A 15124-nucleotide genomic window follows, 5' to 3' on the forward strand; every position below is an offset into this window, starting at 1 on the left:
CTCAAGCACAGAGGTTTATGTCATCAAATGTCTTACAAAGAGCTTAAAGTGACATAAACAAATTGGGGTTGAAATTTAATACCTTAATCTAGACATAAAACGAGTATGGTATCATGTTCATGTACTTAAGTTATTTTTATTTTTATTTTTTTCAGTCAGTCTTACTCACTTCCCTCTCCTCACAACAACACAGAATTCTTGGATCTTCGCAATGTCTTTCACATTCATCTCCAGCATGTGGGTCTGAATTGATTCCTTGTTTCTCAACTGCAACCATCACAGAATCAAGATTAATAACCTGCTTGGTGAGTTTTGTCCACTTTGGAATCTGGGGCTTTTGTACTCACTGTGGCCCGGCGGGCTCTCCATGGTTCTTTCTGAGGGCTCCCAGCAGTGAGGGGCAAAGACAGCCGCAGTGACTGGGAATCTGCCTGACTTTGGGCCACGCTGCCTGCTTCCACTGTCTCCTTCCCTCTCCTGGGCGTTTGGCCATGATTGAGGAGAGTCTGAAAGTGGGTTGAAAGTTCACTAACATAATAATCCCTGTGCTTAGAACAATGCCTGGCACAATGGAAGTACTCAGTAAGTATTTTCTGTGAGTGATATTGTGCTCCCCTAAAAAGGCTGTCACTGAAGCATGAGTGGCAGGAAAAGCACCTGTGCACTGGACTCTCCTTCGGGTTGGGCTCCCATCTCTATCACGTACCTGGAATAGCTGCTTTCATTGTCAGCCCCTTCACCCCTGGCCACAGGGTAACTGGGACTGTCTTTGCTTTAGACATGTGGTTTTTGTGGCCATTACACTTAATTTCACTAGTCACATCAGGTTGAATAGAATTTACAGTAAACAAACAACGGATCCTAGAATTTTTATTCCTGAGCCCATTGGTCAGTCCCTCAACAGTCCTCCAGAAAATACTTAGTACGGACCCATTGTGTACTGGACACAGACTTAGGTAACATAACACTATAGACCTCTATAATCTAATTAGTATAAGTAAACATTGGTACTAGTATCCAATAAAAGAGGGCATGAGAATCACAAGTGCCCTAAATATAGGGTTCCATGTACCATACTATGTTAAATAGGATGACTGATTTTCAGTGAGAACAGGAAGGCTTCAGAGTAAAGGTTGTATCCTGTGTATCATAGAAAGAATGAAGAACACTTCAGTTGGCAGAGTAGTCACGCGTTCTTGATAAATACTATAATTATAAATAGCAATACTACATCATCTGTCATTATGTTACATTATTGATCCAGCATCCTGTTATGCCTCTGACTTGTGTTCGTTTGTCTCTGACTCCTTATGGTCCAAAGCCGTGACCCTGAGCCGCTTTAACCAAGAAACATTTAGAGGTAAAAACCGGTTGGCTTTATAATAGCAAGTGCTGGGATACTGTTATCAAATTTGGTGGAGGTATTTGTTTCTTATTTTCTTTACCAAACACATGAATTACTTGTCCCAGATAACAGATTTTTTCTTTTTTAAAAAAATTTATGAAAGTACAGTTGATTTACAGCAGATAACAGATTTTTGATGTTCATTCTTTCTCAGTTAATCGTTGTATTTATTTTATCGTAAAAGTGAATTACCATTTTTCTGAGAATGTTTTGGAATATATTACTCCCAACTAATGAAGAACAGTGGAGATTATGGCAGATGCTTAATATATTTTGAAAAAGATTTAATGGGAGGAGAAGATTTGAGGAACTTTTCCAATTTCCGTTCCCATAATTTTACTTATTCAGTTAATATTCACAGAATGTCTGCTATGTCTTGGCATAGATGACAGGAAGGGTATTCTTGGTAGTTAAGTGATACTAAGTACTTGAACTATTCAATAGAAACCCTGTATTTTTTCATTATGGTGTGTGATCCAAATCTAGATAAGTGGTTTAATTCTGGTTGTTCATTTTCCCTACAAGTGTTGATGAGTCCCATTAGTAAAGGAGCATTTAATGGTAAGAGCCAAGTAGAATGCTTAGGGAATCAAGCATTCAACTAGCATTCATTGAGCAACTCCTACGAGTCAGGTATTCTACATAATGGTTGATGTTTTGTGTAAATTAGTTTTCTGAAAATGACAGTCAACAAAGAAAAGAGTGTGGCAATTTTAAACATAAAATGTATTTTTGTTCCTAAACGGATAAGGAGGATGTGGGAAGGAGTAGGATCAAGCGAACACCAAATTTCTGACTGTAAATAACTCACAGTGTCCACCTGAGAAATGTGCACTTAAACAACAAGGACCTGCTTCCTACTGGACGGTGTAAAAGGTGACTGATTCCTAAGGTTCCTCCGTCCGTCCTGCCACAAGCCGCACGGAGCTGCTAACACGCCCTGCAGCTATTAGGACCGCCAGCAGGCCAAAGAGCAACTGACCGTCGGAGCCCCGCGCGCCAGAGCCAGAGGCCGCCCCCCCCTGCGCCCGCGTCCGGCCCCGCCCCCTGGGCGCGCAGGCCAATGGGCTGGGCCCCGGGGGGCGGGAGGCGCGGGGCCGGGGGCGGGGCGGTCGGGGCCGGCGCGGTCGTGGCGGTAGCTGCAGGGGCGGCGGCGGCGACGGCGGCGGCTTGGCCGGGCGTCCGCGGGCCGTGGGGGATGGGGGCGGCGAGCTCCAGCCCTCGGCGGCGGCGGCGGCGGCCGTGAGTGTTGGGAGGGCGTCCGCGTTCGGGACGCGGGATGGAGCGCCGCGGTGAGTGTCGGGTGGCGGCGCTCGCACCAACCGTGGCGGCTGAGGCAGGGGTCTGGGGTCACCGGCGTGTTGCCGTCCAGGGTCCGGGCGGCCCAGGCGGCGGCCAGAGCGGGAAGCGACTGCGGGCCGCGCTGAGGGTCGGCGGCGGGCCGGGCCGGGGCCCACAGGACTCCCGGTCCTCCGGGAGGGGTCCTGGCGGAGGAGGGGCGCGGCAGGGGAGGGAGAGCGGGGAGAGCTGGAGAGAGCGTCGCAGGGACCCGCGGACCCCGGTGCCCCAGTTGGGCGACGCCGTCCCGGTATCTGGGGAGGAGAGTCTCGGGGTGGACTTTCCTCCCTTTCCAGGTTCCCCTCGAGTGTCCTGCAGCCCCTCTCGCTTTTCTAACCACGTTCGCTCATCCGCCTTTAAGCGGAATTCTGGAAGGGGCTTCTTCACCCTCCCTGCCCCGCACTCTGTCCCCCCCCGCACCCCCCACTTTTGGTTTCCTTAACCAGGTCTTCACTTTCGTGTTCCTTACTTGGGATGTTTTTGGAAGTTTAGTGTCTTTTTCTCAAATTTGTGTCTGACAAATGCGAAAGCTGAGGTAAAATAACAAGACATTTCGTGTTGTATGTCTTCCTTTTCTTATCACATTTCGCCTCACCTAGGCCCGGCTGTTTGTTTATTTATTTATTTGGCGGGGGGAGCGGTAATGAAAAGTAGAAAAACACTCAGTTCCGCTTCTACCCAGGTGCCCGGCTCCGGTGCGTCTCTGTCGCTCTTCACACTCCCGTCCTCTCCCACCACTCCGACCCTCTGTCACACCCCTGTAGCTGTTTCTTCGCACGCGCGCACACGCACCCGCTATCCCAGCCTGGTCCTCGGCTGAGCCCTGTGCTTTGCAGAATAGAAATTGACAGGCGGAGGATTGCAGCTCCCAAGAGGAGAGCAGGAGAGGGTATCCCTGTGAGTTTGTTTCCCGGGCTGTCCCAGGTCCCACAATCCAAACCTTGGCCCGAGGGAAGGCCTTCCTTTGCCTTGAACGAAGTAGCCGGGGAGTCTCCTTGTCTTTGAGCCCCCTCTGACATTTCCAGGGTCCATCTCGCTTTTTCATCATCACTCTTCTTTAGAGAGGAGGGTGAGGTTTGCTAACCAGCTACCCTCATGGACTGTTTTTTTGTTTTTGTTTTTGGTCGTTGACATCCTCTATCCACCTCTAATGGTGGATCTCTTAGGGACTGTTAGGAGGTGAAAGCTGCAACACGGCAGTGGAGCCAAAATAACCAAAGAACTATTTGTTTGACATTTACCTTTTCCTTTTCTCTTCTTTTTGGAAGTTAGCTTCGCCCCCTAGTTCGGTTTGAGGAAGTGTGTGTGTGTGTGTGTGTGTGTGTGTTGAGGGGGGTAGTTTCCTGTTCAAGAAAAAGAATTCATAATTAAGTACGAAAGTGAATATTTAGAATGAGTAAAGGAATCGCAACAAATTATGGGTCTTGGAGATTTAAATCCCTTTCTTCAGAGATTTCTTTAGGCAGTTTGCCAGGAATGCATACATAGAAATGCTTCCTGATTGTAGGAACTAAGCAAGTGAGGAACCCGGACACTTAAGCTTCATTAGCTTCATGGTTCAAATAGCTTTAGTCTCCTGATTCTGAGAAAAAGTCTAGAGTGGATTTGAAGAGAAGTAAGATAGGTCTGAGTTGAAAATTTTTCAGTTCCCAAATTGGCAGGAAGTAAAACTGGCTGAGATGAAGAAAGCACTGTTCATTGAATCTATGGTGGCTGGTCATTCCTGCTCTACCCACCTCCCTAAAATAGAATATCCACTAAATTATCAGCACCTTCTCTTCCCAGTGGTAAAAGCCCTTGATCTAGGAATGTGTGCTGCTTCAACCACTGCTGTTGGTCTCAGTTGTTAGTAATGCTTGAACAAAGCTCATGACCAAAAGGTTCCCTGGAAAGATTTTCATTCCTGTACCATTGGTGATTGATTCAGCATTCGCTCAGAAAATTTAGTTTGACACCACTTTATGTTAGACAAGGTCTTGTGGAAACTTTCAGTCTATTTGGGTAGAAGCAGGTAATTTCAAATAAATAGGGCCCAAGGCATAATATCTTCGGTTACCTGAGAAAAGTATGTTGAATGTCCTATGGGAAAGTAAAGGAATGACTTATTTTCGGTAGAGGAAATGAAAAGGCTTTTTGGAAGAAGTGATGTTTTTTTGTGAGATTGAAGTTGATTAAGAGAATGATTTTAATAAGCACAGAAGGCCAAAAGATCCTTCTTGGCAGAGTTGCTGGTTGTCCTAATGCACACATACAAGAGTGTCATCAGTCAGCTTCTATGATTCTGCTTTGACGGCTACTTTGTTTTTGATTTCCCACCTCATCTCCAGTATAATGATGAGCCACAATACAGAAAGATACATCCCTGTGTAAAGAAATAAGGAGGTTTCAAAGGAGGGTTAGCAACACGTTTGGATATGATGAGGATTTTTGTGGACGGCTTGTACTTTCTGCTTTGTCTTTATCTTTTACTCTGATAAGCAGGAGCCCTTTGATGATACTGCCTCCCTGGGATAAGGTTTTTTCTTTTTCTTAAAAAATGCTCCAGTATTTATCCCTGATAAAGTTTTCAAATACTACAGACTTTCTTTCTAAGGAAGAAGATGGAAAATATTTTGAAAAATATTAAGGGAGAAAGAAAGTTGAATTCAGGAATTATTTCAGTAGAACTTCCTGCAATTTTGTGGGCTTCCCAGGTGGCGCTAGTGGAGAAGAATGCCTGCCAATGCAAGAGATGTAAGAGACGTGGGTTCCATCCCTGGGTTAGGAAGATCCCCCGGAGGAGGGAATAGCAACCTTACAGTTTTACTTTTAATTTATCTAATATTGCTTGAGTACTAAAATAATAAAGAGATTTTTATACACTATGGGTGAGTTTTGACAATTGTATACACTCGTGTAATTCCCATAATCAAGATACAGAACATTTCCATTGTTTCAAAAAAGTCTCACATGCAGAACTCCCCCCACCTTCCACACTACAAGCCCATCACCAGGGAGTCATTCCTGCTTTTTTGTTACTAAGAATTAGGTTCATCTTTTCTTTGTGCCTGACTTTAATTTAGCATGATGTTTTTGAGATTCACCCATGGTTTTTTGCCATGTTACAGATATTTTATTGTTGAGTAGTATTCCCTTGTAAGGCTGTTAGCGTTTATCTGTTGGCACTCATATTGTTTCCAGTTTTTGACTATCATGAAAAAAGTTGCTGCATACATTTGTGTATAGTTTTTGGATGAATGTATTTTTCATTTTGGGGAGTTATATAAGGGAGTAGAGTTGCTGGGTTTTATGGTAAATGTATGTTCATGTGTATAAGGAACTGCCAGGCTGTTTTCCAAAGTGGCGTGTACCTTGTATAGCACCAGTGTGTGGGAGTTTTAGTTGCTGTACATCCTTCCTATCCCAGATTTCACTCTAGCTGAAATTGAGAATTCCAGTAGACATTTAGTGGTATCTCATTGTGGCTTAAATTTGTGTTTCTCTGATACTAATGATGTTGAGCACTGTTTCATGTGCTTATTGCCCAGTTGTGTATCTTCTTTTTTGAAGTATCTGTTCAGATCTTTTATTAATTAATTTCTTGTGCTGTTTGTTTTATTATTGAGCTAAGAGTTCTTGATATAATTTGAATACAAGTCCTTTGTCATGTATTTTCTCCGATTTGTGGGCTTAACAGTTGTCTTTCAAATAGCAGAAGCTTTACATTTCAATTAAGTTTAGTTAACCAGTTGTTTGTTTGTTTAATGGTTCTTGCTTTTTGTGTCTAAGAAATTGTTCCCTAGGTTTTCTATCCAAGTTTTCTTAGAATAGAGATCCTCAAACATATTCTTAAAGGACCAGATCATAAATATTTTATTTAGGCTTACACGCTACTGTACCTCAACCACTCAACTTTGCTGTTGTAGGGCAAAAGCAGCTATTGACAGTACATAAACAGTTGGGCATGGCTGTGTTCCCCCATAATTTTTTTTTATAAAAACATGCAATTGCCTCTTCCAGCTCCAGTATTTAAAAGATTGATAGTTTTAGATTATGTATTTAGGTTTATGATACATGTTGAGTTAATTTTAGGGTATGCTCTGAAGTAAGGATCGTTTTTTTCTCATATGGCTATCAAGTTATTTCAGTACCATTTATTGAAAAGAACACCTTTCCCCCTATTGAATTACTTTAGCACCTTTTGAAAATATGTAGGTCTATTTCTAGGCTATTCTGTTGATCTGTTTCACTCTCTGTAATAATATCATATTGTTTTGACAACTGTAAATCTTAAAATCAGACATTATGGATCTTCCAAATCTGTTCTTTTTTTCAAAAATTTTTTGGCTGCTTAGATTTTTTACATATTATATACATTTCAGAGTCAGCCTATCAATTTCTGCAAAAACCTAGGAGAGATTTTGTTTGGGATTGCTTGAAACGACACATCACTGTGAGGGAAAGGAAAGCCTTCAACAGTTTTGAGTCTTCCTGTCTATGAGCATGGCATACTTACTGATTGATTCACTTCTTTAATTTCTTGCCACTAAAGTTTTATAGTTTTAAGTTTAGGATCTTAGACATATTTTGTTAAATTTATTCCTAAAAATATCTGATTTTTTGATGTTATTATAAATGGTATTTGTTTCTAAAGTGTCACTGTCCAATTGTTTGTTGCTAGTATTTAGAAATAAAATTGTAATATATTGACCCTATATTCTGTGGCCTTGCTAAATTCATTTATTAGTTGCAGTAACTCGTTTGTAGGTTTCTTAGAGTTTTTGAGGTATGCAAACATGTCAATTTTTAATGAAGTGTTTTACTTCTTCCTTTTCAATCTGAATGTGTTTTATTTTTTCTCTTGTTCTCTTGTACTGTCTAAGACCTTCAGTAACAATAGTGTGTGTTAGTCCCTCAGTCATGTCCAGCCCTTTGCAACTCCATGGACTGCAGCCTGCCAGGCTCCTTTGTCCATGGAATTCTCCAGGCAAGAACACTGGAGTGGGTAGCCATTCCCATCTCCAGGGGATCTTCCTGACCCAGACATCGAACCCAGGTCTCCTGCATTGCAGACTCAGATTCTTTACCATCTGAGCCACCAGGAAAGCCCAGTAACAATATTGATCCTAATTTTAAAGTGGAAGACATACATAGTCTTTCATTATTGACCAAGATGTTAGCTCTAGATTTTTTGTAGATGCCTCTTAAAAGGTTGAAAAAATTCCTTTCTATTCCTACTTTGCTGACTGCTTTAATCATGAAAGTTTGCAGAAATTTGTCAGATGCTTTTTCTGCATTTATTAAGATCATGACATGTTTTTTTTGTCTTTTGACTATTAAACCAAGCTTGATTCTTGAGACAAACCTTTCTTGGTTCTAATGTGTTATTTCTTTTAAATATTGTTGGGTTTCACTTGCTAATACTGTGTTAGGAAATTTGATCTGTAGTTGTCTTGTAATATATTTGTCTGCTTTCAGTATCAGAGTAATACTGACCTCATAAAATGAGTTGGGAGGTTTTCCAACTCTTCTATTTTTTGAGAGTTTCTGTAGGACTATTTTATCTAGTTCAATAGATTTCATTAGTGAGGCCATCTGGGTCTGCAGTTTTTCTTTGTGAGGTATTTTAAATTATGAATCCATTTTTTAAAGTACATATAAAGTTACCCCAGATTTTCTATTTTGTGTGTTAGATCTGGTTATTTGTGTCTTTAAAGAAAATTTTCCATTTTATCAGAGTTGAATTTCTTGGCAAAGCTGTTTATAATAGTCTTTTCCCTTTTAATATCTGTAGGGTCTGTACTGATGTTCCTTATTCATTCATGATATTAGTAATTTGTGTTTTCTCACTTTATTTTTTGATCAGTTCAGCAAGATACATATCTATTTAATCGATCTTTTCAAAGAACTAACTTTTAGTTACATTGATTTCTCTCTGTTACCTGTCTTCCATATCACTGATTTCTTCGTTGTTGTTGTTCAGTTGCTCCGTTGTGTCCAACTCTTTGTGACCCTGGCTTTGACTCTTTGGACCTTTGTTGGCAAAGTAATGTATCTGCTTTTTAATATGCTGTCTAAACCTGTCATTGCTTTTCTTCCAAGGAGCAAGCATCTTTTAATTTCATGGCTGCAGTCGCCATCCACAGTGATTTTAGAGCCCAAGAAAATAAAGAAATCACTGATTTCTACTCTTATTTCTACCGTTATTTCCTTTGTTTTACTTTCTGTTCAATTTGCTCTTTGCTCTATAGCTTGAAGTAAAAGCTTAAATCATTGATTTTAGATCCTCCTTTATTTCTTTTTCATTGTTCAAGTATTTTATTTATTTAAAAAAAACCTTTTTATTTTATATTGGCATATAGCCAGTTAACAATGTTGTGATAGTTTCAGGTGGACAGCAGAGAGACTTTGCCATACAAATACATGTATCCATTCTCCCCCAAACTCTCCTCCTACCTAGCCTCCCACATAAGATTGAGGAGAGTGCCATGTGCTATACAGTAGGACCTTGTTGATATCCATTTTAAATATAGCAGTGTGTACATGTGGATCCCAAGCTCCCCGTCTCTTCCCCTAATCCTTCCTCCTTGGCACCATAAGTTTGCTCTCTGTGAGTCTGATTCTGTTTTGTAAATAAGTTCATTTGTATCATTTCTTTTTAGATTCTGCATATAGGGGATGTCATACGATAATTCTCCTCTGTCTGACTTTACTCAGTATGACAATCTCTAGATCCATCCATGTTGCTGCAGATGGACCCTCCTTTCTTTTTAATAAGGTTTCTAAAACAGTATGTTTCTCTAACTACTGCTTTTACTGTGTAACTTACCCATTTTGAAATATTGTGTTTTCATTTTTATTCAGTTCAAACTATTTTCAAATTTGCCTTGTGAAAATGTGACCCATGGATTATTTAAAAATATATAATTTCCAAGTATTTGGTAATTTTCCTACTGTTATTTATTCTATATTTAATTTTGTTTGGGTCAGAGAACATACACTGTATGATTTCAGTTCCCTTACATTTATTGGGACTTGCTGTATGGTCCTACATATATCTTAGTGAATATTTTATGTGTATTTGAAAAGACTGTGTATTCTGTCATTGGGTAAAATTTTCTATAAATGTGTGTCAGGCAAGTCAAGTTGATTGATGGTATTGTTTAAATTTTCTATATCCTTACAGATTTTCTCTTATTATTCTATCAGTTAATGAGAGAGGATTATTGAAATCTTAACTATCATTGGGATTTATCTATGTTTCCTTACATTTCTGTCAAGTCTTATCTTATATACTCTATTTTTAGGTGCATACACTTTAAGATAATGTCTTTAAGATGAATTGACTCTTACTATTATAAAATGTTATTCTTTATCCTTGTCTGATTAAAAACTACTTCTGCTTTCTTATGATTAGTATTTACTTGGTGTATCTTTTTCTGATGTTTTACTTTCAGCCTACTTGTGTCTTTTATATTTTACATCTGTTTGTTACAGGCAGTTTGTAATTGTGTGTGTGTGCTAAGTTACTTCAGTCACGTCTGACTCTTTGCAATCCTATGGATTGTAGCCTGCCAGACACCTCTCTGGTACTCTTCAGGCAAGAGTGGGTTGCCATGCCCTTCTCCAGGGGATCTTCCCCACCCAGGAATGGAGCCCATGTCTCTTATGTCTCCTACATTTTCAGGCAGGTTCTTTACCACTAGTGCCACCTGGGAAGTCAGTATGTAATTGAGTCTTACTTTTTTAGAGATTGTCCAGTTGTCCAATTTGACCAGCGCTGCCTTTTTATAGAGGTGTTTAGAGAATTTATATTTAATGTAATTATTGATATGATTGGATTTAAGCCTATCATCTTGCTGTTTGTCTTTAATTTTTCTCATCTGTTCTTTGTTTCTTTTCCTATTGTTCTACCTTCTTTTGGATTAACTAATTTTTTGAAATTCCATTTATAGCTACTGTTGGCTTATTAACTATACCTCTGAAGATTTAATATACATTTTAAATTTATTATAGTATGCCTTCAAATAATAATATGCTATTTCACATATAGTGTAAGAACCTTACTTGCATTTCCCTCCTCTCTTAGTTTTTGTTATTGTGATACTTTTTGCTATTCTACATATGTTGTAAATGCCACACAAATTGCTATTACTTTTGTTTTAAATGTCAGTATTTTTTTAAAAAAAGAAATTTACAGAATGAGGCTTGTGTTGAAGCTTCATTTTAGGTGAGTCTAGAATATTATTTTATTAGGGCTGGTCTCCATGTACTACTAACACATGTCCTTCTGGGATCTCTCCTTAAGTATTCATAGGTCTCTCTGCTCTGGCTGATGAAAACTCAGAGGTCTCCTAGCCTTGTGAGAGCCCTGGAAATTGCTCAGCTACAGCTCCTTGGAAATTCTTTGTCCATCCTTGTGGGGATTCACCCTATACATATACAGCTTTGAATTCAGCAAGAAAATTAAGGAGTTGCCTATGCAAATTTCTGGAGCTCTTTCTCTGCCTACCTTCTTCCTTTCTGGTACTTTGTTGTACTGATTCCAGAGCTATGATTGCTCTTTCCTCAACAAGAGCACCACACTCTGTTTGGCTTCCTCCTTCTGTTCCATGGTCTAGAATGTGCCTCCAGGAAGAAAGTTGGGGTGACTTGTAGGGATCACCTCATTTGTTAGTGATTCCATCTCTCCAGGATCATGGTCCTGTGCTGTTTATAGTCTGATCTATGAAAATAATATTACTATAGGGCAAATCTGATCTCAGTTATTCCTGCATTGATGTATTCAAAATTTTAAGATTTTTTTAAAATCTGGAAACTTTCTTTTCATCATTTTAGTGGCAGTTTATTTGTTTAAGAAACTGTTGTTTGCTCTATAAAATGGTGCACAGTCTAGACTTTACCGAGTGCATCCTGTGATATAATTGAACATATTCTCTTGTCTTCTATATTGCTTATAAAGTGGTAATTGGATCTAGAGCAGAGTTTCTCAATCTTGACACTTTTTGACCATTTGAGCTAGGTCCTTCTTTGTTCGGGGTGGAGGCAGGAGGGTTGAGGGGTGCTCTCTTGTGCAGGTAGGATGTGTAGCAGCATCCGCGGCCTCTGTTCACTAGCTGTCAGTACGATTCCTTCCCAGTTGTGAGAACCAGAGGTGTCCACAGACACTGTAAAATGTTTTTGGAACAATGTTCTATTATGAAAAGTAGGCTACATAAACTACAGAATCAATTTCAGGAATATGAAGATCCCTACCCAGCACAAATAGGAATACTTACTGTAAATGTTAACACTGAAGAGAACACATGGAACAGATTTTAACAGTGTGGAAGGTTGAAGTTTCACAGAGTGACAGAAAAGTAACATCACAGAGGATAAGAGTGTCTGTTTTAGAAGGGAAAAATACTTGAGACAATAATAATGTAAAATGGTAAAAACAATTTTAAGATATTAGACTTCTATGATAGATATACAGATGGTTTTACTTTTTCTTCTTTTAAACGGTTTATGATTTAATTATAAACCAAAAATTTTGGAGTTGCAGAAAGGTTTTAATAGTGTACTTTTTTAATAGTGTACTAGAAACTCACTTGTGTGACATAAAATTTCTTTAAACAAAATGTAAATTAGGGAGAATTAATAAAATAACCCCTGTAATTTAAAAGTGAACTACAATTTTTGCTAATGTTTCCAAATACCCTGTTCCTTACTAAGGAAAAAGAGTAGAAAAGATGACAGACAATTAATATATTTTTAAAAAGATTTAAGAGGAGGATTGGGATTGAGAGACTCCTCAAAATTTCCCTCAGATAACAGTACTTATAAGTTAATCGTCCAGTATTCATCGAGGAGCCACTCTGTTGGTTCTGTGCACAATAGTTGGCTGTTTTGATATGGTTTAAAGGTAGATCTGGTGGGAAGGGTCTTGAGGTTAACCCAGAGCAGATCCAGGGGGCGGACTTTCCTCTATTGAGCTCTCTGAAGGTTACCCTGCGTCTACCTTCCATGGCTTTAAAATGCTTTCCTCTCTTCCCCGTTGATGTGCTTCAGTTTAGTCCTCAGTGGTTTCCATGATGAGTGTTTGTGGTGCATCATTCTCTTCCAGTAGGATTTGAAGGAACATTTGATTGTTAGACGTCCCCAGCATTGTTAGTGCTTTTAATCTTGACACAGTTATGTTTAAAGTCTAATGGGTAAGTTTTCAAAAATTAAATCTGCAAAATGATAGTAGAGCCCAAGTAATTGAGGAGCCTGAGGTTCTTATATTTATCTTTTCCAGTAACAACCTAGGGGCTTAATTAGGATCGATTGCCCAGAATTGTTTGGGTGTGAGAAGTGTCTTTCTTCCTTTTCTTGTTAGTGGCTAGTCCCCCTATTTCTCTTTCTCTTTCTGTCTTCCCATTCTGTCTCCATCTTATTTTCTCTGCCTTAACTTGTCCCTGAATCTTTCTTGGTCTTCTTTCTCTCCTCTCCACAATTGTTTCTCACCCTCCCACATATTTCATAGTGTTTTTCCTCTCCCTCCCTCCCATGTGCTCCTTTCTGTCTTTCACACCACCGCTTCTACCTCACACATGAGGACCTTGTGCACAACATTGTCAGTTTAACTTTAATAAAGGAACACAATCCTCTTTATTAAGGGAGTGGTGATTAATGGAGTAAGAGAGTACAACATTATTAATATACAGGTATTTTATTTTTTAAGTCAAAAAGCATTATATTAAGTATGATCCATATTTTGCAACCATGTACTATTGTTTAGTCCCTAAGTTGTGTCTGACTTTTTGTGACCCCATAGACTATAGCCCTCCAGACTCTAGCTTTTCCCAGGTAAGAACATTGGAGTGGGTTGCCACTTCCTTCTCAATGCTAATATATAGGTATTTTAAAATAGATATAAAAGAGTGTTTGAGATGGGGTAACTTTCTTATATTTCTTCCCCAAACCTTTTCTTAGGATTTAATTAGGGTTGCAATGCTCCAGCCTCTTTTTGGCCTGGGATCCCTGACCTCTCATTAGTTTGTTTCAGTTCAGGGCATCATCAGTTTCCATGGTGAGAGTCCATGGAGCATTGTTCTTTTTAAGTGTGGTTAGAAGGAGAGTTTGGATTTAGGGTTTCCTTAGTATCTATGGCATGTCCTTGATACTGTTGTTTTTGAAGTTTGAAGGGGTAAATTTGTGTAAGTTGAATCTGAAAATTCCAGTGTGGAGCTAAAGTAACCAAGGAGCTGAATGTTTTCAGATTTATCTTTTATAAAGTAGCACCTGAAGGGCCAAATTTGCTTTATTTCCCCAACATTGTTTTTAGTAAAAGAGTTCAAAGATATGAGAGATGTTCCTCTTCCCTTTGCCAGTGAGTATTTTCTCCCTTTCTTGCTACTTCCCTTGTTGGCTGTATCATGCTCACTTCCTTTTTCTGTTTCTGGAAGTAGGTGGTCGCTCTTTTCTCTTTTTTCCCTCATTATCTTCTTTCTGCCCTCACTTGTTTCTGCCTTCCTTGGCTTTGCCTCTCTCCCTATGAGTGCAGCCCGTTTCCTCCTTCTCTTCTTCCTCACCTCACTTGTCTTTTTCTGCATTCTCCCCATGTGATCATTGTTTTTCTCTGCCTCCAACATTACGCTTAGCCACACTACCCTCCCCATGGGCCCTGTTTCTCCATCGGTTCTTCAGTTCTTTCTGAATGTTCCAGCATGAAGATAACTGATAAGGCTTGTTTTCCTGAGTAGAATGATGTGGAAACCTATGTGCTTTCGGCCCCTGCTGCTTTCTTTAGTTATTCCATCTTTCTCAGACATTTTTTCTCATTCCGAGCGAGTTTGAGAGTGCAATTGAAGTAATATATAGGTCTAAGTGGGAAATAGGACCCTGTACAGAGGGTAGAGTAGTTAGTTGGTTTTGAGGAAGTTTATTTTTCTGAAAAGGAGTCAGGCTTGTGTTACACTTTTACCTGCTCTGGTCCGTGTTTTTGTTTTCTTAAGAGTTGGAGAGAGAGGAACGAGGTCGTCAAAAGAAGTAGCTCATAAAAAATATATAGATTGCTCATCCAAGAAATTTCCGTTTGTCAGATATAGTAATCAGGTGACCTATTCCTAAGGTTCCTCCGCCCGTTCGGCCACAAGCCACACGGGGCTGCTAACACGTCCTGCAGCACTCAGGACCGCCAGCCGGCCAAGATGCAGCTGACCGTCGGAGCCCCGAGCGCGTGAACCAGAGGCCGCCCCCACCTGCTGCCCGCATCCGGCCCCGCCCCCCGGGCGCGCGGGCCAATGGGCTGGGCCCCGGGGGGCGGGAGGCGCGAGGCCGGGGGCGGGGCGGCCGGGGCCGGGGGCGGGGCGGCCGGGGCCGGTCGAGCGAGGACAGCGGAAGCCCACTACGAGCCTTGGGGGATGGGGTCGGCGGCGG

At 40.4% G+C, this 15124-nt stretch overlaps 1 protein-coding gene across 1 annotated transcript in view; it reads left to right on the forward strand.

Annotated features, from left to right (window-relative positions):
- The first annotated feature begins 2521 nt into the window (after positions 1-2521).
- ARHGAP29 (Rho GTPase activating protein 29) overlaps positions 2522-15124 on the forward strand; it is a 79456-nt gene continuing 66853 nt past the window's right edge. The window contains exon 1 of the mRNA XM_040232272.1: positions 2522-2697. The gene's annotated coding sequence lies outside the window, so the exon portion shown is untranslated. The remainder of the gene's footprint in view (positions 2698-15124) is intronic.

Source organism: Oryx dammah, unplaced genomic scaffold (genome assembly GCF_014754425.2).
Source record: "Oryx dammah isolate SB20612 unplaced genomic scaffold, SCBI_Odam_1.1 HiC_scaffold_28, whole genome shotgun sequence".
In the NCBI taxonomy this organism is placed as follows: domain Eukaryota; kingdom Metazoa; phylum Chordata; class Mammalia; order Artiodactyla; family Bovidae; genus Oryx; species Oryx dammah.